The 24,511-nt window shown below is 37.6% G+C and overlaps 1 long non-coding RNA gene across 1 annotated transcript in view; it reads right to left on the bottom strand.

Moving 5' to 3' along the window:
- 9330178D15Rik (RIKEN cDNA 9330178D15 gene) overlaps positions 1 to 24,511 on the bottom strand; it is a 32,239-nt gene that overhangs the window by 3,864 nt on the left and 3,864 nt on the right. Inside the window, exons 2-4 of the long non-coding RNA NR_040553.1 lie at positions 17,282 to 17,380; positions 2,962 to 3,047; positions 492 to 571 (exon numbers count right to left, since the gene is read on the bottom strand). This is a non-coding gene — a long non-coding RNA (RIKEN cDNA 9330178D15 gene). The remainder of the gene's footprint in view (positions 1 to 491; positions 572 to 2,961; positions 3,048 to 17,281; positions 17,381 to 24,511) is intronic.

Here is a 24,511-nt window from a genome sequence, read left to right as displayed (position 1 = left end):
GGCATATACCCAGAAGATGTTCCAACTTGTAAGAAGGACACATAGTCCACTATGTTCATAGCAGCTTTATTTATAATAATAGCCAGAAGATGGAAAGGACCCAGATTTCCCTCAACAGAAGAATGGATACAGAAAATGTGGTACATTTACACAATGGAGTACTACTCAGCTATTGAAAACAATGAATTTATGAAATTCTTAGGCAAATGGATGAATCTGTAGGGCATCATCCTGAGTGAGGTAACCCAATCACAAAAGAACTCACATGATATGCATTCACTGATGAGCGGGTATTAGCCCAGAAACCTAGACTACTCAAGATGACGTTTATTCTTATGGCAGGAAGGCCAAAAGTATAATTTTCTTTTCCTGTTGGTTAGACTGGTATTTCCTTGTGGCTGCATCATTTACTCAATCAACTCCCTAGCTGTGATAGCAAAAAGAGGAGGATGAAGCCATTCAAGCCACACCCCACGATGTGCCTCACTTACAAAAGAGAACTCTGCCTGGGTATGCAATTTTCTCGGGTTGTTTTCATTTAAGAGTGGAATTGTAGACTGCTTCAAATGTTCTGAAAAAGAAAATACCTCGTCTCACACTAGAGGCTGGGAATGTGAGGGCTACCCTCTTCCCTCTCTACTTTAGAGGCGAGCTTGATGAACTACTGTAGGATATTGCAAGTGCATTATTGATCAAAACTAAAATAAACGAACAAAATACCCATTAAAAAACTCCTTTCAGCTGCCACTAACTGGTGTGTTTCAAACTGGAGCCATCCACCTCCTTTGTGAGTCTAACATTAGAAGAATCAGTTTCCCAGCTTTTTTTTTTCCACGCACAGTTGTCAGGTAACCACCTGACAACTGTGTGATAATAATCCCACATTTCCATCTTCTTATTACATCAAACAGCTCATTTACAGCTTGGGATTGGAGAGCTTTGCTCTTTGCCCATGTTCCTGGTGTTGGCTGCTGACAGAAGGAACACCTACTGCTTGGATGATGCAGTCTCAGAGGAAAACATCAAAGCATGGATCAAGGCAGAATTATTTTATCTGAAACAACTTTGGGTACCAAGACTCTGAACACTTAAATTACTGTCCAAAGCAAGACACAACGAACTACATAAACAACATTAATCCCTTTACAAAGAAGGTAAGATATGGTTTTAAAAAAATACCATGACTTCCTATAACTCCAGAAAATATGTGTTCAGTAGGTTCAGAAAAGCCTGTGATTCTTTCTCAGCATCCATGTGTCAGATAAAGACATATTCAATTTGGGAAGCATTGAGCTAAGTTGATGTTGACCGTGCTGAGGTATCTCTGACTGACGCAATGTAGCACACACCAGAGCATGCATGTGAAGAAAGTATTTGCTGAAAACTATTTATTGAAGATCCACTGTTGGAAGAGTCTCTGTGTTTGTGTGAAATGGCATCTCTGTGAGCACTGGTAATTGATATCAAACTGTAACATGCTGATAGCAATAGGAAATAAATTATGAAGTAAACAGAGGTGAAATAATGAGACTGAAAAGATTTGTAGTCAAAATTAAACTATCCGGAATATAAGTATTGATGAGTATAATTGAAAATGTGTAGTATTAAGCCTACAGAGTGGCAAACTTCAGTAGTAGAGATGAGTATAGGAGAATGTGTAGATGAGATTAAATGAATATAATAGAAAGACAAATCAAATAATGAATGGAAATTTATTATTAAGAAAATTGATGCTGGAGCAATTTCTCAGTAGTTAAAAATACTAACTACTCTTACAGAACACCAGAAAATGGGCTCAGTTTCCAGAATTCAGATGGTAGCTCACAAACATCTGTAAACCCAGTTCTATGGGATCCAGTATTCTCTTCTGGCCTTCACAGGCACCAGGCACAAGGCAAAGTGATAGTGTACAGGCTTATATACATACAACACCCATCCACATAAAATAAAATAATTTTTAAAAAAAGAAAGGAAACTTGACACAAATAAGAGAAATAAGAGAAGAAAATATATGATAAATGATAAGTAACATGCCTATTTTTTAAAGGGTGAATAAGTTATTTGAAAGTTCCAGTTTTAACAATGTGATATGCACATGCCATTCAGATAGGCATGTATTATGAATTAATAAAATACTCTCTAATGTCCTAGAGGACACAAGCCAGTTTCAAAATATAATTTATCAACATGGCCTTAGACCTCTGTGTACTATAAGATCTGTGAGACAACAAATCACTTAGTTCACATTCCTCAGGAGAAAACGAGTTCAGAGACTGCCATTTCTTTATAGCTCAGAATCCTATCTGCACATAGCGAATGGCATTGCCTCCATTTCGGTCTTCAGAAAAGATGCCGTCTAGAATTTTCTTTTCTTCTAATGTAATCCAGAATGAGAGTTTCCAATTATAGCAGAAAGGAAAGGAAATGATCATAAAGGTAAGAAAATACATTAATACAAGTTTGAAGACTGAAAATCAGCTGAGAAGGGGACCAGAGTCTAACCTTTGACAGCACAGCATGTAATAACATTCTGGATACACAATTTTTAATTATGTATATAGAATTCAAATTACTCTAAATGTCATAGTATTTGAGAGAAGTTTGGGAAATATCAACAACCCTCTTTTATATTGCATAAATGCATATATATGTGTATGGACATGTATGTGTGTATATGACTATATATGTGTGTATATGACTATATATGTGTACATGCATTACTCATTTTCAACAAGACACTTCTCTGATTAAAGTTTAAAGGAGGATAAATCTATAGATATAAACATAAATATTTAGAAGACAGTTTCATAACTGGACAACTTATCAGGAAATACTACCAATTGCTACACTTCGCCCATAAGATCTTCTAAGTAATGGGCTTATGACAATGTCTAAAGTACCAGACATCCCTCCCATGAGGTCTCCCTCAAGTACAATTTATAAAATTGGTTGGTTACTCACATAGCTGTTGTGACACTATTGCAACAGTGGGTAAAACTTTCCTGGCAAGCCAGTATTATAGGATGCAGGGTTTGACTTTTCCATGCCTGAAAAAAAAAAAGTGGGTGGTATCCTCATAAATAAAATCTTACTTTTTTTTTCTGTGACCAACCAAGACCAATGCCAATTTTCTTAGAGGTCATATTTCTACCATGTAAATCACAGCCAATATTCAATATTAATTAATGTACTCTAAGTTTATCAATGTTAGGTGTATTGGGAAAATTCATGTAATATCTTATTATCTGACTCACTCTTTTTGTCACAAAGGATGAAGCAGAGGTAGATGGTTGAGTTTCAAATGCCTAAATCTTCACCCTGGTTTTCTCTCCCTTATATTTTTCACTCAGACATAGGAGTGACCACAAATGTTCATGCACCCAGTAACTACAGAACTCATTAATATTCCTCAATATTTATTTGTAAACTTTCAGGATCTCTTGGTTTGGGTGTTGCTATATGAATAATTTAGATCAATTTGAGATAGCTGATACCTGTGCAGTATTTGTGTCAAATATTTGGTTGTTGGTGTAAACCTCCCCAAATGCCCTTCTACCTGAAATTATGATCTGCGATATTTCAGACAGTGGTTGCTGCATTACTCTGGGTCCTTAATTAAAGACAAATGGAAGCAGAATTCTTCTTCTCTGACAAATACCTTATGTAAGTGTTTCTACTGAGAATAGGCCACATGTAGTAGACATAAGCACATTCGCCAAATGTCATCATTAGTAATTTGTTAGGCTGGAAAATTATAGTCTTGTTTTGCTTGTGTGAATTTTACAAATTGTACTTAATAGGTCTAACATGCTTTGTATTATAAATCATAGCTTAAGTATATGTGTTTTATTACTGTGCTTCCTTATGCAGCAACTTGATAAATTGAATAAAATATGTATATGACATTTTATATTATGTGATTATTGCCATGCAGGAATTGTCTTTTAGCCACTTTTAGCCATTTACATTATTTGATGAATCTTCAGTGAAGTGACTTCTTCTCCACCACCATGAAATATGGAACAGAACCATTGTTCATGGGTGGTTTTGGTTGAACCAAAAGGAAGTTTCGCTCACTTACTGAAACCAGGCAGACACAGCTTGCAGAGTTGTGAGTTTGGGGGGGGGGGGGGCTCTCCTCTACTGGTCTGAGCCATTACAGATTTGTGAATCAGTGAAAACATCACATCCAAAGAGTATGGTCAGCAGACCCATAAGATGCACTTGAAGCTATAATGTGTTCTGCTGGCATGTCAACAAAAAGGACTCATTTCTTCTTGAGAACAGCCTCCTTCTAATAACCAGCCCTGTTAAATTTGAAGGAATTTGGGTTCCTCATGACCATGTTCACCTGACCTCTTGACAAATGGCAACTATTTCTTTAATCACCTTTGCAACTGTATACAAAGAAAACACTCCCCAAAACATCAGGATTCAGAATATGTTTTTGAAGACTTCATTAAATTCCAAAGTGCAAATTTCTATACTATAACAATAAGCATTCTTATTTATTGTTGGCAAAAATATGATGAGTGTAATGTTTCCTACTGTGATTAATAAAGATATGAGCCTAGTTATAATAATTTGAACTTCACAGTACAAAACTGCATAGCATGGGGGAGTACAGAAAGAAAATGTCTAGATACTGACCTTTGTAGAGGCTAAGACCACAGGGAACTACAAATAAACAGAACTATAGAAAACTAAAATACCAGCACAGTAAAGGGTCAATGAGATGAAGTCGCAGCTCTAAAGAGTGGGATAAACTACTTGCAAAGATTATATTGCATAATGGAAGAATATTCAAAACTTGAAAAGAATTGTTTAAATCAGTACTAGAAGACTGGTAAGTTGATTAAAAGATGGGCAAAATATTTAAATTTTCATTTCTTTTCAAAAGTCATCACAATTGCCTAATATATAAGAAACACCTTTTAAATGTGATTAATTATCAAGAGCTGAAATACGAATCAATAGGGGACACTAACTTGAAATCTATAGGGTATTAATAAAGTCAGAAGTCAACAAGTGTTGAGAATGTGAAACTGAATGTGGAAACCAAATGTAAACATGAGTAATCTTACTAAGAAAATTATATAAGTATTGAGAAAAATATTTAGTCAAATGTTTGAGCTCCAGTAATGCACTGCCTAACCCTAGCACTATTATACCCTGATGATTAGACCAGGGGCAAGATCACTAAAGTAGACTCATGGAAAAGTTTTCCTGGGAAAGAATCTGAATTATCATATAATGCTGTCAATGTATATTATCAAATAACGCTGACATTCACATTATCATATTATACCTCATGAACTCTAGAATCCATCTTCTTAACCAGTTCAAGAATGGGAAACAGACTACTTATGGCTGAACTCACCCTAATTATGGATATTTAAATAAAAGATTGATTTCTTATAGATAGGTCAGTTTAATGAAGGCATGGGATCTGTATCTGTAGGTCAAAACCCAGGATCATGCAGAGATACAAAGGACACAGTTGCAAATGCCATGTGCTGGCATATCTCCTTCAATCTCATTCCATCGTAAACTCTTCAGGAATGATATTGTCTGACTCCCAACACTATTCACAGTATTAATGTCACAGTGATCTGCCACGTCATTCTACTTTTAGACATAGAACAGTCCAAAGAATGTCTACTTTGGAAACAATTGGCTTATTAATCCTTTCATTACATACGATGTTGGCATTTCTCTCAAAGAACAGATGAAAATATATCTTCATATTATTCCTTGCAAAATCACATATTCTGTATCCTCTTAAGTTAATAGCTTTGAAGAAATCATATGTTATGACTAGTCTGTAGTAGCACCTCTGTAGCAGATTAGCGGCCACTGCTGAGTCTGAGAATTAAAACACAATATGCTGTCTGTGTCTGCCGATTTAGAAAACAAGAAGTCAGTAGTTACACATACATACACACACACACACACACACACACACACACACACACACGTGTGTGTGTGTATATGATGTATATGTATATGTATATGTATATGTATATGTATATGTATATGTATATGTATATCACAGTATGCTACCAGAATACCATGGAAAAATTATTAAAAACAAATTTAAAGGAGCAAGGGCAGATAATAGATTGGGTAGTAATAATGGCAGTAACTTCAAGTAAAAATAGTAAAAGCTTTTGGATTAACTCAATCATGTTAATGTATATTGTTAAATTTCATTGTTAAAAAAATTAGGTTGTACACTGAAGTCATTCTTTCCACACATAAAGATCTATCTACATGATTTCTATGTCTACTCAGATTGATCAAATCTGTAGTTAGCAATCAGACTTTAAGGAAAGCTATATCTTTTGCTCTCATTTTAGTTGACAATGGGCTGTTTCCCAATCACTGCATTTCTCATTATGCCTTGTCTATTTTTAGCTTGTGTATAAGTCTTCTACTTTCCCCTATGTCCTTACTTCATGCCCCAAAGTCTCATGGACATTTCCTGTTGCTATGATGTGCAAGCTATAGCTCTCCATATATCAGCTAGCTGTAAAGTGGCAATAGTAGAATGAGAGGCAGAGCCACAATGAAAATGGTGCCATATTATACACATGTGCATTATGTGCCTCCATTCGTCAATGCTGAAGAGCAAATGTTTGTCTCTCATATTTCCTAATGAGGCCAATACTCCTCTTATGTGGAGTATAATGCCCAGAAGAAAATTGGGACTCAAAAGAGAGTCACAACTTCCTTTTCCACTCTACCTTTGTGCTGAGATTCAGGGTAGCTCTCAGTATTTCTTGTTTGTAAGACTTAGTTTATATTTCATTTCTGTGTCTGTCTGTGCATATAGACACATGCATGCAAAAACCCACAGAAGCCATAGGCAGCAGGTCCTTTAAGAAGGAGTTACAGGTGTTTGTGAGCCCCTTGATTAGTAATGCACTCAAGTTCTCAGCAAGGGCAGTGCAAACTCGTAAGCAGTGATCCAACTTACCTGTCTCTTCTGAAATTTATTTTTGTTGTTTTGTTTTGTTTTGTTTTATTAGATATTTTCTTTACTTAGAGTTCAAATGTTATCCTCTTTCCTAGTTTCCCCATCTGAAAATCCCCTATCCTCTCTCCCCTTCCACTGCTCATTAACCAACCCACCCCTGCTTCCTGCCCTGGCATTCCCCTATACTGGGGTATTGGATCCCTTACAGCTGAGTTACTGAGAGTTGTGAACAGCCTAATGTGGGTTTTGGGGACTAAACCCAGTTCTTCTGCAGATCATTAAGCAAAACACCATCTCTCCAGCCTCTACCCTGCAAAAATTTAATAGAAATCCTGCTGCTGGTATAAATGAGAGATTATAGAAGTGTTTATATTTCTTCCTTCTCAAAAGCATGGGCACATTAACTCATGCATATGGAATTTGAATACAAATGGGCCTTTTGTAATAAAATGTTAGCAACATGTAGTCAGTGATTTTTTCCTCTGTATTATTCAACCTGTATGCTCCTTAAAATGCAAATCACAAAAGTTAAAAGATAGCCTTAAAGACTATATTATTGTTATGAAAACAGATGAAGCACACAAGATGACGCACTTTTTAAAATTTTCCATAGAAGTAAGTTACTTCCTTTCAAAGACAATGCAACCATTATTACATTCAACGTCTGTCCATCAAATTCAAGTCACACATTATTTTAATTCACTTAAGAATAATACTGAGAGGAAAACTGTACAAAAAAAATAATAACTCTGTAAGCATTCTCTGTGGTCAGTAAAAAATTGTTTAACAATATGTCAAATGAAAATCCTCACCCTTCTCAGCAAAACCTAAAAGAAATGAATTAGAAACAGTTTCTTACATTCTGAGCTGTATTTTATAGGAGGCTATTATACGTCTATATTCCTGAGCTGTTTGCGAGAAAAGAAATTCTCTTTATGAATAGCTAGTTTTAAAAGTATTTATCAATTTTGATGCCAAAACTCATACAGCCTGTTCTTTACTTTTTTTCATTTTATAATTATCTTTCTAATGTTTAATAAGGATGTTGCCCTCAAAAAGTTTGTCTATTGTAATTAACCTTGAATATGTTATTTCATTATTTTCCTTGATTTAAACACTAAAATAAACATTTATGAATCACCTACTCATAGCAAATGCATGTAATACATTCTATCCTTCTAAAAGCATCTAGATATTAAATACCCAATTAGTCTTCTTGTCATGTAATGTTTCTACCAAGCATAGGATACAATGATATTTGTGTGTGTGTGTGTGTGTGTGTGTGTGTGTAGAATTCAGTGTGATTGAATAAACTTGTAAGACCTTCCTTACTTGTGACTGCTGCATTTCTATGAGGAAAGATAATGACAATCCCCTTTTCTTTATGTTTCTGGCATTATATTCTCATACTTGTTATTGGATTTCAAAAGAATACTCTATAATGCATGATAGGATTACAGGGCCCACCACTTACTATCACCTCTCTATGTCTGACATCTTCATGAATGCTAGCATTTGTGGTGACATGAAATTGTAGTGAGAATAAAATAATCCAGTATTGGGAGGCAATCATGTATGTCCTACACTTCTGGCTGGAATTTTTTTTTTATCAATACACAAAGGAGTAGAAGTTTTCAAGTGTTTGATTACTATCTACCATTTGGCCAATATTAAGGAAGGGTGTAGAAATCCATACTCCCAAGTTCATAGGAGCCATGTGGCTGTGTCCAGAATTAGATGAGGTGGTGAAACTGATGTGGCTTCCTGTAGACTTAGAGAAGGAACTTCATGAGAGACTCAGTGGATGACACCATTACAATAGGGGAATAAGTGGAAGCCATGGTTTCTCTTCCTTCCTGTATTTCCTGTAAACATTCACTCCTGCACTGACTTGATAAGAACCTGGTTCAGGTTAGTGGTGGGTGGATCCTTAGGTTTGGGCACAGAGGAGTACCATCTGGAAGATGAAAACACAGTCCCACCAAATCGACAATGAAAGTGTGTTTTAGTTGTGCATGGAAGAGCATGGATGTTACTGTGCAGGTGGAATTTTAACCTAAAAAAGAAAATCAAATATATGTTTCATATAGCACATCCTGGGTACTCTTCGCCAACCTGAAGAATTTAATGGATATTTAACACATTTTATTCCTATAAAAAGGAAAATTTTCTTTGATGCTAGTAATGAATCCATTCTATCTAGACACCCACTTATCATTTCTGAATGTGGAGAGTCCATATTTATATACATGGTAGGCTATTTACTTTCACACACACACACACGTCAATATACGACACAAATTTTACCGAGTGAAACACAATTATAAAGAAAAAGCTCAGTGCTTGGCTTTTCCTTTTGCTTTGGTATTGAAGTGGAAATTAAGTCACATGCTTTGTAAGTCAGATGCTTTTTTATCGAGGGCCATAAAGCATCCGCTAAGGCTTCTACCATTTTTTTTTTATCAGATAAAATACGGTCAGCATGGAAAGGGAAGAGTGGCTTCTGAGGTGGCATGGCCATGAGTGCAGACTTGTGGTTGGATTTTACATAAACATTCATTGCATTAACTCAGAAAGTGGTATGTTTTATTCTTGCATTTTCACTCTTGCAAGGCGCTGTACCAAGGAAGAGAGTTACCCCTTCCTTGTCTTGCTGCCCACTGCTGCCGACCCATGACCTCCTGCCTCCTTTTCTGTTGTTCAAGTTATTTTATTCCTGCTAAAGAGGGACGTAAGGCATAATTTGGTATTTTGTTAGCTTGAGGGAAGAAAATAATCACAGGCTGAAGCTAAAGAAATTTCAAACCCAAATACCAAGGTGCCAAATTCCCTACAAGGACAGTTTACTGTCAGACACCTACATGCATTTATTTTCCAAACTCTACAGTTTTAAAATACAAATAACTTCTAAGGCCTCAGCCAGGGCTTATTATGAACGCCATTATTATTTCTATTTATAAATGGCCAGAGATAGTGACGTTGGAGCCTTTCCTAAAGTCTGATCTCCCGTCTCTTAAGTTATTAGAGCAAAGAGAAGAAAAATAAGCCTGGCATTTTAGCTGTCAAGGCAGTTGCTTAAATATAATTTTGTGGTTGGGTAACTCAAGAGTGGATTAGGTGCAAAACTCCTGATTTCTGCCACTTGCTCTTGAAAGTGCTGAGGAGCAAGGAAGAGTGGCTGGATTTACCACATGCATTTAAACAGCAATGTGGGACCAACAACCACCTGCGTGTAGCCTCCTTATTTGGATTCTCATCTGCTCTGCAGCCATGTTTGAACTGCACAAATCACAGAGCCTTGGGTGTTTATATGGAAGGACATTTGCTTTCTCCAGCATTTATTGACCACAAGGGATTCCCAGTTGAGTCCTGACAAAAGCAAACTCAGGCTGGGTCTCTGCAGGTGCCACCCAGCAACCTCCAGAGCTCCCGGGCTTTGTGGGTAGTCTGCCTTTTGCTTAACCAGCCTCTCCCAGGAGAAGATTTCTTTAGTGTGCTCAGACAGTTTGCAGAGTAAGGCAATAAAATGCTTAAGTTAACATTATTAGGGAAATGTAAACACCGTTTTGATAGATGTCATGAATGTGCTCAAAGTACAGGCTCTGTTGTAATGGAACAGCTGGCTACTTAGTGATTTTAAAAGAGCAGAGAGGCTGAGTGTAGGGTCTTTTATCTCCTTCTTTCTACAGTTAAATCTGGAGATGTCCCCAGAGAACCAATGCACTTGCTTGGATAAAAGGAATAACCTATGGTGTGATTAATAGATATTTAGAACTTAAATGCAAGTTCTACATCAATAAAATCATTTTTAGACCGATTTTGATCCCTGGTCCATCTAGTTCTTTGATAAAACTAATTATTTACAAATGCAATCCTTTTTCATGTCCCATTTCATTATACTAGTAATATCAATGTTCACACTTGGTTTATGAGGCTTTTCAAAATGTATTTATCACCAGACAGCTGTTTTAAACCTCCCCCCCCCCTTGATTTTCACTTTAGTTCTTATGGCTGGGCTGCTCTATTCATCGGGCAAGTCTATTCTCAGTGCTCTGTCAATTTCCCCCTGAATGACCTTATCCTAGCAAGAGTTCCTTTTGGAAAATTTTAAATGAACTTTAAACTTTCATTATTGTTAGTTTTTTAGATGCTAAAAACAATGTTGGATAAGTGGGAGTCTTAATTTCCCTGGGAGGATGCACCGGGGACCCTGTTCTTAGTGATGCTCAGAGCTGCCTCCAGGACCACTTTGTTGCTGGAGCATCCCTGGCATTCTTTCCTTCTTAGAACAGCTGACAAAAGGTGGAAGACTCACCTGGCTTTTGCTCTTTCTCTTAAACCAGACAATGAGGAACCCATGAGTTTGCCAAGATGTAAGTCCTCCTTTTTATTAGATAAAAATAGAGAAAGGAGAAGCAATTCAAAGTCCCATGAGACCTGAGGGAGAGGTTATGTCTCCTCACTTGGCTTCTTTAAATCTTTATTCTTTCTTTTGTTGGTCACCAACACAATCTTCAGATAGCATTCTCTGTACAGACAGTTTTTCTTGGCCAGTCCTACTGGACCTCTTTAGAACTAGATCTGTCCAGACCAATGAAAACCATTAAAGGTCAGAGTCTATTTTATTTTCCTTTGAGAATGCTGACCACCAGGAAATAGAATAAACCAAAGCAACCATCTTGACAGCTCTCACTGATATCCGTCTTAGTAAAGTTAAAAAGTCTGAAGACAGAGATAACCCTAAATCTGTAATTTAACCCTGATCAAATGTTTCTTTGATGAAGCTAAACTACAGAATTCTCCAACACATAAACTTGGTCAGTTGACAATCACCACTGGTGACAAAAACAATCTGGGATTGTCGTCTTTGCTAAAAGCTGTCTTCAGGCATTTGGATTAAAATGGATGCTGTTCCAGTAACTCCCTGATAATGTTATACAATGTATTGTATTATATTCACCACTCACCCCTTCCTCCTGGACTTGCCCCCCATTTCCTAGATACCCAACTTCTTAATACCAGTCAAGTCTAATGTGTGCTGCCCACACATTCTTGTATGTGCCCTTCTGCTAGAGTTTAGCAGATCTAGCCAGGGCCACAACATACAGAAAACTGACTTTCCTTCAGTAATTATCTCCTAGTGGTATCCCCTCAGTTACGGGTTGGGCTCTACACCTGCCTCCCCTCTTCTTGCTGGGGTTTTGGTTGGCTTAGTCTTATGCAAGTCTATGTAGGCTGTCACCCCTGCTGCAAGCCCATGTGTGCTATCACACTAGAAAATACCATTTATTTGTGGTCATTCATCATTTCTGGTTCTTGCTGTTTCCTCTCTTTCTCACCCAAAGGAACTTTGATAGATAGGACTAAAAACAACAATGTTGGCTTTTAAAATTTTTTCTATGTTGATTGCCTCATCTGGCATCAGTGCAATGGAGCATCTTGGTCCTGTGGAGGCTTGCTCGATGACCTAGGGTAGTGAAATGCTAGGGTGCTGAGTGGGAGTGGGTGGGCGGTTGGGGGCGCACCCTCATGGAGGCAGGGGGAAGGGAGTGTAGGGGTTTGTGGAGGGGAAACTGGGAAGGGAGATAAAATTTAAAATGTAAATAAATACATAACCAGTAAAAAGATGGAAACACTACATTTTTTTCCTATGTTGTTTATTGAATTACAGATATTTATTTACTACATGGAAAATACTGTTAAAACTCTAGTTTTGGAAGAGATGGTTTTGTGTTGGGTTTGTAAATACTCATTACACCATATTTCCAGCACAGTGACATATACACAGAGTTGTTTATGTTATAGAAACCTGGGGTGGTAGAAGACACCCTGATTATAAACATTCGACTAGTAACTTTTATAAAATAGAGGAACGTGTGTTTGCATAGGTCATATGACTTTTTTCTTTTTTTACTGGTTATTTTATTTGTTTACATTTCAAATGTTGCCCCCCCCCCATCCAGGTTTCCTCTCTGCAAGCTCCCTTCCCTATCCCCTCTGCCCCTGCCTCTATGAGGGTGCTCACCCACCCCCTACTCCAACCTCACCACCTTAGCATGCCCCTATGCTGGGGCATCGAGCCTCCATAGGACCAAGGGCTGTTCCTCCCATTGATGCCAATAAGGCAAACCTCTGCTATATCTCTGTCCCTCCATGTGTAATCTTTGATTGGTGGTTTAGTTTCTGGGAGATCTAGGGGTCTAGTTGATAGTGTTGTTCTTCCTATGGGATTGCAATCCCCTTTAGCTTCTTCAGTCCTCTCCTTAATTCTTTCACTGGGGTCTCCATGCTCAGTCCAATGGTTGGCTGTAAGCATCTGTACTGGTCAGGCTCTGGCAGGGCCTCTCAGGGGACTATATCAGGACCCTGTCAGCAATCACTTCTTGGCATCAGCAATAGTGTCTGGGTTTAGTGACTGCATATGGGATGGACCCCCTAGGTGGGGCAGTCTCTGGACGGCCTTTTCTTCCATCTCTGCTCCACTCTTACTCCCTGTATTTTCTTTAGGCAGGAACAATTCTGGGTTAAAATTTGTGAGATGGGTGGATGATTTCATCCCTCAACTGGGGATTGTGTCTAGCCACTGAATATGATCTCTACAGGTTGTGTGTCCCCTGTGTTGCGTATTTCAGCTAATGTCATCCCTCTTGTATCCTGAGAACCTCTTGCTTACTTGCCATCTGGGACTTTCTAGTGGCAACTCCTAGTTCCCCATCCCCCACAGCTGACTTTTTCAATGGTTTTAATGTGACCACTCCAAAATCAGGTATTGTCCATGTGATAAAACAAGAAATATGATGTTAAAAGTTAAATAGAATATGGGATATGGTGGTACCCAGACTTTGGAGGCTGAAGCAGTTTGATCACTGTGAGTAGGACACCAGCCTGGTATACATGGCAAGTTCCTATCCAGACAGGGATACAGAGTAAGACTCTGTCAGGAAAGAAGGAAATAGTTAATCAGGTATAAGGTTACTGGGAATGAAAGGAAGACCCTAAACTTTGCCTTCTACCTCCCAACAGGCTAGAACTGCTGACCCCTGCAGGGGATTAAGCAAATTACTAGTTCTGTACAAATTCACACTGATCTTGGATAGCCAGCTTTCATAAAGACAAGAAAATAAATAAATATCTTCTTTTGCTAACTTACTATGTCTTGGGTATACTTAAAATCAAGATGATAAAAGGATGGCTGCCACAACTTAGGTTATGAGTAACAGTGTAGATCAGCACAGCTATGTTTTAGATGAGGCTTTTAACATAATGGTTCCCAGAAAGATTTTGTTTTCATTATAACAGTTATATCATAGCAGTGAATAACTTAGAGATCATTTGAAAACCTTTAAAAATAGGTGCTACTGACTCTTTTTCTTTTTACTTTGCCCATGTTTATACCTTCAATAATAGTCACTCTTATTCAATGATGAATCCAATTTTGTCTTTTAAAATCTACAGCATTAACAAACACATCATGTACTTCTGCTAGATCAGACCGATACCATCCAACAGACTACACAGAGCTTATTGGGTTTTCTTGTCATGTACTGAACAGTTTGTCTTCATTAATACACAGTAGACACACTAATATCCAAACAGTGAAAGTATCTATACAAGCTAATGGAAATGCAAACAGGGTGTGCTAATAAACTCCTCTAACTAGGGGTGAATGGCAAGGATACCACATTTTACCTTAGACTAAACTACATAGCAATACCACATCTTTAAAATTTTTACAAAGAAAAAAATTACAGTCATATAAAATTAAGTAACAGTATTTTGTTAGTGTTTTACTATGAGAATAAAAGATTATATAAAGCAACATATGAGACAATTTGTTGTACTCTTTGCACAGCAAAAGTCCTAAATTTTTAAAATAAAAATCAAGTTTTGTATTCTCTGTCTGTATTTACAGATGAATATAAATAGTATGTATATATAATGTGTATATATTCACACACATATGCATAAAATTATATATTTTTTCTTTATCTCACATGTACTTCTATGTTCTTTACATTTTCAATCTTCCTCTTGCAACAGAGAGATAGTGAGGAAGTCTGCTCAGAAACAGTACAGGCTCCAAACCCTTAGCTAATTACTATCCAGATATGTGATTTCCCAACGCAAAATGTTTTGTGAATAAGATTTAGCATTATAAATTCACTGTTATATATGTGAACTCCACATTGTAGCAGTATCATATAAAGTAAGTATAATAGAAAGCAATCCCACTGGCTATGTTCATGTTAACCCTAGAAAAATAGTTTCCTCTCTTTCAGAGTCAGTGATAGATTGCCAAGATATTCCAATAATATTATGTTTCAAAAATTCAGTATGAAAAAAAACAGATCTTCTGAACCTTATTATAAAAGGTATGAAATAGGTGATAAACTCAAAATAACAGGTCTGAGAAATAAATTAAAGATTAAATGGATAAATAAACAGTCTCTCTGATACCACAGCAGACCTGATTGCATCTTTCAGAGATAGCTATTGCTGCTGACCTCCATAATGACCTTATGAATCTGTCCTCTCAGGACCAAGGCAACAGTGTGATGACTGATAGATACAAATATAACCAAGTTGGAGAAGATGAGTTTAAAACATACTAGGAGGTCCTGTGCTGTGATCTCATAAAACATCTTCCATAAATAAAGGCCTGTCAAATAAATACATGTACAAGAAAAATCATAAAATAAAAACAAGAATAGAGTTAGAGATACAGGAAACCATCTAATGTCTTATTCTCCTGTGCTCCATGTTAATTCTGCGCAAAGGAAAACGAGTCCACTGTCTCAGATTCTTCCCAAATGCAGATTTTTAAAAGGGAAACAGGTAAAGGCTTTTCCAAGAGTTAAGGATAGACCTTAAATTTAGATGTGCTATAAAAATGCAACAGCACTTGAATCCACTTAATGCCCTTTGACATGTCCCAAGGCCAAAATCATCATGTTTGTGATGTAGCCTGTGACAAATGAAGTGATGAGTCTCAGACACAATTGGCTTCCTATCTTGTGTAAGTGGTAACTAAGACCTTGGATTCCTAAACCCAACTTCTGTGTTTATAGACCTTTCTTGTTGCTTTATGCTCTTTCCAGTTTTAGTTTTCTAGATTGTGTTTAAATGCCTGCTTTGAAAAGCTGAATGAAAGGGGGGGGGGGGGTTTCTGGGCCTTTCGGGGTAAATATGTTATATTTAGAACCAGTCCCTGACTAGCTTCTGTGGAGCAAGATGTGTTGACCAACATCATCCTATAATCCCTAAAATATAAGTAAATGACCTTTGTCTTCCTGCTGTAGCTGTTCATGTGTGCCTATAGCAGTATGGAAGCCAGCTGTCGAATGTGGGCTCAGGAGACACCTCAATCCTACAGGGAGCTCAAAGGCGTATTATTGAAACCTTAATCTGAAATTGTCAATGTGTGAAATGTATTTATGATGTGCTGTGGAGCTGGCTTTACCTTGATAGCATATGTCACAGCTTCAGAGGAAGAGATCATGTGTGTGTGTGAAGGAACACTAAGGAATTACAAGTTGGGTCATTTCTACAATGGAAGCATTGGTTAAAACATGTTGATCAAATAATCGGCCCCTATGAGAGAATCTGCATTGGGTTATTATTGCAGGAGAAGCACTGATTAAGAAGGTAGTGATCATGAAATGAAAAAGACCAGCCTCATTAACCAAAGCACATGAAAAGTTTAGAGCAATTCAGATGTGCTTGACCTCACCAGGACTTACCCATCAACAAAATATATCTCTTGTATTGTGATGGGATATCATAGTTGTCTATTTGACACATCTGAACATAGGGAATGATTGAAGAATTTTCATCATCAGACTGGTATAAGAGAGTGCTTTCTGGAGTATTTTTAACTGGTAATTAATGAAGATGGCCAAGCCCATTATGGGCAATGCCACCTTTAGGGAAGTGGTCTTAGTTTGTATAAGAAAACAGGCTGAGAAAGGCCTGGGGAATAAGTCTATAAGTAATGTTCTTTCATGGCCTCTGCATCAACTCCTAATTCCAGGCTTTTCCTTGAGTCCCTGCTCTGATAGTCTGTAAACCAAATAAATCCTTTCCTTCCCAAATTGCTTTTGGCCACAGAAAATTAAACAGAGAGTTAAACTATACCAATATGTTTGAGCTTTCAAAAGATATAATATACAATAACAATTTATAGAAGTAGAGGGATCAATGTTTATTGATTCTGTAATACACTGGGGCAGAAGCAGGGTATTTGATATGTGTTTCATGTTCATCTCATGAGAGCACAACATTGCTTTTCCTCATGGTACTTACATTCAGTGTGCTGGAGACTCGTTTTCAGAAGCGGTGTATAACATCTAGACAAACACAAGCAATAGGAAGTTTGGGACAGAGCTGAGTCTCGGTGTTTCTCTGTGGAGAGTGTAGAAATGATCAGGAGACAACATGGTTAAAGCTGAGACACGGATAGAAAACCATGCCTGCAGAAGGTCTGCCTTGTTTGTTCAGAGCAGGTTTGGAATTTCTGCTAAACACTGACATGTGTATGTGTGAGCATAAGCTACAAAGTTCAGACAGGCTCCACTATAAAGTAAGAAGATGAAAAAAAAATAATACAGAACAAAATCTCACATGTGGCAAAAATACTTTGTTTTTCCCATCAGACAGAGAAAAGGGAACTTCTAATCCACAGGCATGAGTTAGAGATTCTGAACGGCAGCATCGCAAGTCTTTTTTGGAAGAGCCAGGGAGAGTCAGCTCTGAAGTGAAGGCTCTACTGGATGCTGGCTAAAGAATAAAGGAATAAAAGCAAAATCCTAAGGAGATCATACTTGGAAGATACGTAACTACATGACAGAAAATAAAAAGAAAATGTCCACACAAGGTAAAGGGATAGGACAAAGTTCGGCAATCAATAGAGTGCGTGCCTTGTACCCAATTAAAAATGACCAAAATATAAAAAGGGAAACTAAAGAGCAAGAGAATGATCAGTGAATTAAAAACTTCTAGACGAGCAAGAACAGCAAGTGAAAAATCAATAGACAAGGTCATTAGAAATGCTATTTTAAACATCCCAATGCTAAGAGAATGAAGAAATATATAAGCATGCATGGAAAGGGATAATATTCTTATAAATCCACATTAAAGCAGAAAAGGTGGGAAATACAATAAAGAAAACTAGAGGCAGATTAGTGAAATGCTAGTAATTTTTAAAATCAACATAGGATATACCTTTACAAACAACGAGAATTGAATAGACCTTCATAGACCCACGAGAAAATCTTTTCAAAACTCTTATGAGCATAACTAGGACATCACACACACACACACACACACACACACACACACACACGCACAAAATAAAAATAAGAGAGAAAATAGAAAAATAACACATAAATAATGTAAATATAAAGATATGATTACTGTGATATAACAAGGCCTAAGATTTCCAATCATGATTTGGCACAAAAAAATATATATGAAAAATAACAGTGCCTTCTATGGTAACTGAAATCCTCGCAAAAGAATCCATTTTCAAACAAACACAATATATTGTACATATTTGTTGTGATTGTTTGAGAGAGGATTGTTGCAGGATTTTCCCTGTCCAATCACATTAGGGCAGTGGGAGGACTGTGATTGGACAGGAAAAGGGAGGTGAAGCTAGGATTTGGGGAGACAAAGAGGTTGCAAGAGGGAAAGAGGAGGTGAAGCCAACATGGAGGCAGACTGGACAGGAAGAAGATCCTGATCCCATGTGATTTTAAACAGCCTAAGTAGCTAAGATTTTCATAAGGTTAGAATAATTGGGGTAAACCTTTTATCATTATCAACTGGCTCTGAAATTATGGTATTGACATCTTGTAAATTGTGTTATTATTGATACATATATCTGATTTGCTGATTAAGCATTAAGAGTCTTGATTCTACCGGTAATTAGGTGTTGAGATGGCTACCAGGGTTGAGTGGGGCACTGTATGGAAGCAAGAGGAACTCAGGGCCCCCATCCTAGAGATGGCCCAGTGGATGCCCTGTGGTCTCACAGGGCTGGAGCATGGGAAGGCCAAGAAACCAAGTGAGTGAGGTCACCTGGTACAGATCTAGCTCGAGAGTTGCTGCTGGTGGTGGCAGGAGCTTGGGAGCGAGGCCTGGCCCCACTGAGAGTTGGTGAGTTCATATTTTCAATATTTCCCGCAACGCAGGATTGCAGTGTAACCCAGGTTGTTCTCAAGCTATAGCAAAACTTCTGTCTCAGACTTCCAAGGCTATAATCTCAGGTGCCTGGTACCTTACACTAATGCCACATTTTCTTTAATACTTTCCGGTTAGTGAACATATATGTTGATTGTGAATGGTGTTGTGTTTGTTTGTTTACATTTTTTTGTTAGTTGCTGAACGTCATGTTGAAGGGTTTATTACAAGTTAGGGGACAGAGAGAGAGCTGAGATGGTGGTTCAGGAAGTGACGCTCTGATTCTGCAACCTGAGAACCTGAGGACTCAGCCTCAAAACCATGGAAGTAACCAGGTTTGAGACTAATCCAATGACATCACCAGGCCATTCTGAGAGAATGACACCGGGGTTGAGGAACCGTCTGGATCAATAACTCAGATACACAGTAGGTTCCAGACCACTCTAGACTACAACACTTCCTTGTTTAAAACAAAATTCATGAAATAATAAAAAAGCAAAACAAAACATAACAGATATTATAAAATACAGTGTGTTATTCTCTGGTTGTTCATCCAGCCATACTCTAGGCAATTTAGTTCTCGCTCTAATTGTTATTCTTCATAATTGCACACTAGATCTGTTCATTTACATGACCTTTCTACACACCCACCTCCTTGGTGAGCTTGCACCTGCTCACTCTGTCTAAAGTGACCACGCCTTACTCCTATTTCATACTCCAGCTTTTTGCATGTTTTATTTTTGTCAGTAGTTTTTTTGCTATCTATTTCTTTCAGGAGGATTAGCTAAGGGATTTGGGGCTGATCAAGAAAAAAAATATGACTACCAGAGGCAATACCATATAATTGATTTATTTGAGCTGTTTACAGACATGTTTGAATGAAAAGGAAAGTTCCCAGCAACAGAAGTCTGCCTAGAGACAAAGGCTGACATCACTACAAAGAAGCAGGGAGAGGAATCTGAGGGATAGCGACCACTCAGAGCCCGGCTTTCACATCTGTGCGATGCTTTTTAGCATCTCTGGGTTAGAGGCCTCCTCTGTGGCTAGAGGTGTTTTAAGCAAAATGATTGCATATGGAAGATGTATATGTCATATACATCTTTTGATATATAAATTTGAGTTTTGTGCCAGTGGGATCTTAAGTTAACAAGTTCAGTCTAATTAATAACAGCAGTAGCCTAGGCACCTTTGTGAGATGTCATCCTGTCTTCATATGCAATTGATATTTCTGTACACTAAGTCCTTAGCTGCTTTCTGACAATGAGCTTAATAATAACACAAACCAAGCAGGGTTTGCTTACTTTGTACATTATTGAAATTTTGTATATTAGTATTTTACCAGGCACCCAGAATGTATTTAATAAATAATATTTATTACTAAATAAACATTTTGTCTTATGATTGGGAAATGTAACTTAACCTTTACATACTGTTTAATCAAATGAGTTAAATAAGGAAATATTGGTTAAAAGTTGTCTTTAAAATAACTGAAGGGACTCTGGCCAGCTGGATCATGGTGAACATAGTCCTGGTAGGACTTGCCCTGCATCCTATTTCCTCTGCCTTGTTAAAAATCATTAGATTATATTCCTACAGGTAGCCACCAAGGTCTAATCCCTCATTTGGCTGCTTCCTCCTCCTGAGAGTGACTATCCAACTATCAAAGTATTGAAGTCTAGCCATCAAACGCCTTCTTTGGCTGACCTAATTAACCTAATTAAAATTATGCACTTCATTCTAACTTGAGGTTTCCCCTTGTACATTTATAGACAGTCATTTTCCTGTGGGTCATGTTGCCTTCTCTGTATCCAGATGCAGTGTTTTGTTCCCTGCCCCCTCTTTCTTCTTCCTATCCCCTTCTCTCCATTCCTGAATCTCATGTTTCTGTCTCTGATTCCTGCTCTCTGTCCCCCTGGGGTAAATTGATCTCTGTGTGTTGAGAACTTGGTCTTGGGGATGTTGAGAAGATACTTTTTCTTTCAGTGGCATTGTAATAATGATTTATTCTTCACACTTTGCGATGTTAGAACAAGACTATTATTTAGCGCACAACTGTATTCTAATGGCTCTAATGTGACTCCAAGTAGAGAGTATTTTAAATTTGGTAGGAGCTTAACCTTAGCTGTGAGAAAATACTAGGAACAAACATGTCATTCCTATCTATTTTTCTAATCTCTGAAGACCACATTTCATTTAAGAAGACAACAAGATAGTTTAGTGGAAAAATTTTAAAAGATAGTTTAATCATTTGTCTGTATCCTAGATTTTAGAACATTTAGTTATGTCTGTATAACCAGAAATCTCTTTGTTTAATAATTTATCATAAAAAATAAATATGATCAATTTTTTTCTAAGAAATTATCACAAAATAAATAAAAATATTTTTAAAACTGAAGAAAATATTCCTTGTATAAGACTGCTCAAAGTAATATACATAAGCCTATTGGTGGACACAGCTAGTGGAGGGGTCATGAGTGGGCCTAAGTCTGGCCCATTGGCCTTGAGGTACTTCAGCGTCTACTCTAGCAGAGCTGTCACAGAAAATTCCCTCCTGCTATGAACAATTGGAAAAGTAGGGCAATTTTATAAAGAAATAATTTCAGAATGAGGATGGCATGCAGTACAGGCAGGTGGTCTGAGAAAGGATGCCAAGAGGTTGAATTTCTGATCAGCTGGCTTTTATCTTAAATTAGATGCGTTCAGATGGACCATACACCTGCCTAGGGTCACATAGCACTGAAGCGATACAGTACAGAATTTAAGGAAATTGATGACTGGAGTCTAGAGGGATGTAAGAACATGTACAAATGTGTCCAGGAAGGACTGTGTAATCAGGCAGCAATATTTGGTCAAAAGCATGCATGCAAGCTGTCAGGTATGATTCAATACCTGTTTAACAGTGGTTAAAGAACTACTGTGATCCAGCTGATTAGGGCTACATTGGGGTTATTCTTTCAAAGTGTGACTACTCAGAGACAGATTGAGACTGACATCATGACTCATTTGGTCCAGATCTGAGTGGTGTTTTGGTTCTCACAGTGAGGGATAACAGTGGTAATGTTGAGTAGCTCTCAGATATGCAACTGAATCTCCTATTGCAGAGTGCTGTCTTCAGTATCAAACAATCATTCAGGTCCAAATGTGAAAATTACAAAAATGGGGTGGGACATCTTTGTTGGGTATCAATCTGGCTATCTGGGCTGGATCTAGTTCAGAAGTGCTTGGACAAAGGTGAAAATGGGTCTCTGCAGAATGTGTTGACTTAACAATGGATCTACTATAAGTCAAACAAAACTCTACATTATTAAGAGAAGAAAATAAAATCTGAGTGTCACAAAATGTAGTAAAGACAGTGTTGATAACACAGTAAGACAGTGATCTGTGGTGGAAAAAGATCACCAAGAATGAAGGTAATGCCTAAGCCAGTAACAACTTTGAAAGTACGGCTACATGTTTATTCCAAAACTGAATGGAATGTAAATGTAAGCATAAGAAAATGAGGGGCATAAAATTAGAATTCCTAAAATTGAAGTATGATGCCCGAAATAAAAAAAATATTTAATTTAAAAAAGATATATTTCTGACAATACTTTTGAGTTTCTTTACACCATTTTTAGAGAAAAAAAGCAAACAAGCAAAGATTATATGAACTATCCATTTCTTACTATATGAAATCCTAGCTGGGGAACCCAGCACCCACTAAGATGTGCTGTTGGGGGACTGACTGTAGTGGTGTGAGGGAGATTCTGGGTGATGGTATAGCCCTCATCATGATGATCCCTATGATCCTTACACAGGGGTGTATATTTCTCAAAATTCAATGAACTCCACATGGAAAATTGATTTTAGGATATATAAATTGTTTTTAATGGAAAAGTGATGAAAATAAATATGAAGAATCAGAAAGAACAGAGAAGAAAAGAGATATAGTAAAAGACAGACACACACAGAGGGAAGAGAGAGAACCAGAGAGAAAGAGAGAGAGAAAGAAAGAGAAAAAGAGAGACAGAGACAGATATAGAGAGACAGACAGAGACGGACAGAGAGAGACAAAGAGACAGAGAGGAGAGAAACTTAATATTTGTCATAGACTCCTATCCCTGTTGAGTCCCAGATAGGGCATGAACTACATCAAGTAAGCCAGTGAATTTACCAGGACCACTTACATGAATAAGAGTGACTCAAAATCAGCTACACAACAAATAACTCCATCAATACATCAGTAGAGGGTCACAAATGCTGTGTCCCTGGATCTCTCTGCTTCACTTGGGTGATCACACTCACTTCTCCCCAGCAACTGTTACTATGGATTTAACCATAGCCAGGGCCTTGTGAACCTTAGCCTCTGGGGCTTGTAAATTCTGTTTGCTTCCTGACTTATGAAGCTCTCTTCTCTCTCTAGTAGGAAATCTTTCGGGTCAGGTAGAATAGCTACACAATACATACAAACTTCCAGTACGGCAGAACGTGTTTCAGTCAGTTCAAATAAGAACCTGGGAAGTAACTCACGTGATTACTGGGCTCAGAAGGTATGCCTCCAAAATGGGGTCCCCTTGAATGATAAGCAGATAAATGGACCTAGAGATACAGCCCATGTCATGCCACTTTCTCTTCACTGCCAAGCACAAGTAGGGGCTGAGACTTCGTTGTCTGAAGTTCCTGTGTCAGAAGGAAATATGTACCTGACAAAATTCTGCAACCAACTTGGAGTTCAGCCCTAAAGTCACATTAATGAGGGCAATTTAACCTCATGGGGCATAAGTAGGGAAGAAGGCAGGTCACCTATCATACTTATCCTTTGTCACAGCATTGGCCCGTTTGTCCATATGTATTTGAGAACCAGACTTCAAGCATGATTGTTCTTCTAATTCACTCAACCTCTGTATCACCTGCTGCCTTCCTGAACTATGAAATCTCTCCATAGCGGTCTACTCTTTGAATACTGTAGCCAATCCTTAGTTGATTTCACATATGCCTATCTATGCTACATGTTTGATAGATTTATGCGACTTTTCTTCTTGCCTTCAATTGTTGCAAAAATCCTGGATACTAATTAGATTTTTTTTTGCTTCCCCTTGATCAGTCATATCTTTTTACATTCCCTAAGAATACAGAGATGAAACCCGAGTTTCCATTAAAATCATATCTAAGGTTAAGTCTCAGAAAGGTAAAATGTGTACAGAGTAAATAAACTATCTGGAATATACTTCCTGTAGTTAAAGAAAATTTGCACACAAGCAGCCATACACATTCTTGTTGCTATCAGTAATATCAACACTGTCAAAAAATTGGAAGAATTGAGGTGTGTGTGTATGCATGTGCACATGTGTATGTGTGTATTTTGCACGTGTG

This window comes from Mus musculus, chromosome 3 (genome assembly GCF_000001635.26).
Source record: "Mus musculus strain C57BL/6J chromosome 3, GRCm38.p6 C57BL/6J".
NCBI lineage: Eukaryota > Metazoa > Chordata > Mammalia > Rodentia > Muridae > Mus > Mus musculus.
This window is presented reverse-complemented; position numbering and strand designations above follow the sequence as displayed.